Consider the following 3,101-nt stretch of genomic DNA (forward strand, 5'->3'; position numbering starts at 1 on the left):
TGGCTCTACTCTATTTTCCAGTCCTAACTGTATACTTCACTCCAGGTAAACTGAGATAACCATCGTTTCCCACATACACAATGTACTTTCTCACCTCTAATGCCTCCTTGTCCCTCCCCAACACTACCTCCTCGATCATATTTGCCCAGGCTTTATCTTCCAGGCAGGCTTAATTCAAGCAATTATTCTGGGAAACCATGTTATAATGAAACATGTTTGAATAATGTAAAGCCAAAGACACACCTCATAAAGATGTTTCCTACAATGATCTTTAATATACATAGTTTGATACCCTCATGCCAAAGTCAATGAAATAATAGTGAATTTTATATGAGCCACACAACAATGCTTTCAGGTCTAATTCTCTGACAGGCTTCATTCAGGGACAAACATTAAAATGTAGATGGATGGTTTACATAGCCTTCAGATTGTTTTCCATTAATATTATTTCTCTCAGTCCCAGTTTTGAAAGTAATTGAGTACTGATGGGTACTAACAGGTATCCTTATTCCGTGTTTCAGTTCAACTGACCTAGAAATAGGATTGATAGCTTTGTGTGAAATCTGAGGAGCCTAAGACTCATGCCTACAAAAAGGTCAACACCCATTCAATGACAATTCAGTGACAGGAGGATGCATACTTATATCAATCATGATGACATTCTATACCTAGGATACAGCAACCTGTCTACTAAGAGCATAATAAATAATATGCTTATCCTATTCATAAATGAGAATGTTTCAGTGTCTATTGCCTGTTGCTTGAGGGTCTACATCTAGCTTATTAAAAGAGACAGTGAAGTTTTCCCAAAAACAGCTGAAAAGGGAGAAACCACAATACATCTGTGTGTGTGTGTGTTTGTGTGTGTGTGTGTGTGTGTGTGCCCATCCCCTCCTTTGTTCCACACATTATGAATGTAGTTTCAGATTGCTATTGCTTCTGAACTGTTTATTCATAATGAGTTTGTTATTGACAAGAACCCCTAGAATTTTTTCATGTTGTTGCTAATCACATATTTCTCTTCTTTGCTTATGCAGCTGTTATTCTAGGACCCAGGAACAGGAATATATACACATAAATACATGCATACCCAAACTTTGTTCTCCCACATAACTTTATGTCAAGTGCAAATGTTATAGGTATAGGCTCCATGACTTTATTCAAGCCATTTAAACTCTGTTAAGCACAACAAGGGCCAAACTAGCTTCGTCACACCTCTGGTCTCTTCCAGTTGACGTTCATTATCAATCAGTACTCTAATCAATACCTAAACAGGCTGTTTTGCCCTTGAATCCAGTTCTTTGACATGAAAACATTAAACAATATTGACCTCCTACTATGGACCAGGCATCTTGATTTGTACTAAAATTTCAGCAATAAAAAAGAAAAAAGTTGGGGTGCCTGGGTGGCTCAGTCAATTGAGTGTCCTACTCTTGATCTCAGCTCAGGTCTTGATCTCAGCATGATGAGTTTGGGCCCCCTGTTGGGCTCCATGCTGGGCAGAGTCTACCTTAAAAAAAAGAGACAAGAGGGATGGGTTAGCCTGGTGATGGGTATTAAAGAGGGCACATTCTGCATAGAGCACTGGGTGTTATGCACAAACAATGAATCATGGAACACTACATCAAAAACTAATGATGTAATGTATGGTGATTAACATAACAATAAAAAATTTAAAAAAAAAAGAGACAAGAATAAAAGAAAAAAACGGCTATTTCTAACCTCCTGAATCATCAAGTGAAGGCTATAAAGACAGCAAATAAGAAATAATATTTATTGAATCATGCACTATTTTAAGCACTTTACTTGTATTGTGTCATTTAATGCTCACAGATAATAAATCCTAAAGAAAGTACTATTATTTATATAGAGGAAAGCTAAAGTTCAGATTAAGTAATTTGCCCAAAGCCCCTGGAAAGTGGTGGAAACAGGCTTCAAACTCAGATGGTCTCTCTCCAAAGATGGCACATTTAACACTTCTGCTATTTAAGATCACTACCATGTTTGCTCACAACTTGTGCACCACACAACTTAGAGGAGGATAGCTCAAATGACTACAGCCTACACAATCTCATAGAGCAGACCAAAGACCAGACACCACCATTTTGCCCTATCCTATGATTTTTCTCCTCCTGGCATCTAAGACAAAAAAAACCACATAAATGGAAGGAGATGAAATGGAAAATTTTCTAGAAAGACACAAACTACTGAAATTGACTCAAAGAGAAATGGAAAATCTGAAAAGACTAATAATAAGGAGATTAAATTAATAATCTTAAAGCTACCCACAAAGACCGGGGGTGCCTGAGTGCAGCAGAGATCCCAGGTATCGGAAAGGGGAAGCCGGCTACAGAGACGGAACCGAGGCGCGGGCTCTCAGCTCAGGGTTGCCATAAACCGTGATCTGCAGCACAGTCGGGCCACTGTTCCTCCAGCAGGGACCCAACAAGCAGCAGATCCGGGGAGACTCCCCTTCCTCCCCTGGGAGGAACGGCGCGGGAGCGCACCTCAGGGATCTGCTGGGTTTGGAGACTCCACACAGAGTTGGGTGCCAGAGATAGAAACGCTTGGTCACAGGCTGGGGGAGCACGGAGTGCGGCCGGAGACCGGGGAGATGGGAGTGATTGACTGTTTTTATCTGGAGGCGCAATGAGGAGTGGGGCCCCAAGTTCTCGGCTCCTCCGGGCAGAGATTGGGAGGCTGCCATTTTCACTCTCGTCCTCCAAAGCCGACGGACAGCTTGCAGGGAACAAAAGCTCCTGAGAGCAAACCTGAGCTGATTACTTACCCCGGACCAGCAAGGATGGGGCAATTCGGCCTCCGGCAAAGACATTTGTGAACCATGGCAACAGGCCCCTCCCCAGATCAGCAAGAACAGCCAGCCAAGACCAAGTTTACCGAGCAATGAGAATGGCAGAACTCCAGCGCTAGGGGAATACTGCACATAGAATCCATGGCTTTTTTACCATGATTCTTTAGTCTTTTAAAGTTAATTTTTTTAACTGTCTTATTTTTAAATTTTTCTTTTCCCTTTCTCAACCAACATCTTATCCCTTTTTTTAAAAAAACATTTTTATTTTTCATTTTTAGAGTCATATTCT

General features: G+C 41.1%; 1 long non-coding RNA gene across 1 annotated transcript in view; it reads right to left on the reverse strand.

Annotated features, from left to right (window-relative positions):
* Window positions 1-397: 397 nt before the first annotated feature.
* Window positions 398-3,101, reverse strand: part of LOC112821565 (uncharacterized) — a 490,026-nt gene continuing 487,322 nt past the window's right edge. The window contains exon 9 of the long non-coding RNA XR_012379824.1: window positions 398-1,506. This is a non-coding gene — a long non-coding RNA (uncharacterized lncRNA). The remainder of the gene's footprint in view (window positions 1,507-3,101) is intronic.

The sequence above is a fragment of the Callorhinus ursinus genome, unplaced genomic scaffold, assembly GCF_003265705.2.
Source record: "Callorhinus ursinus isolate GAN/ISIS: 27379988/994484 unplaced genomic scaffold, GSC_fseal_2.0 scaffold10, whole genome shotgun sequence".
NCBI lineage: Eukaryota > Metazoa > Chordata > Mammalia > Carnivora > Otariidae > Callorhinus > Callorhinus ursinus.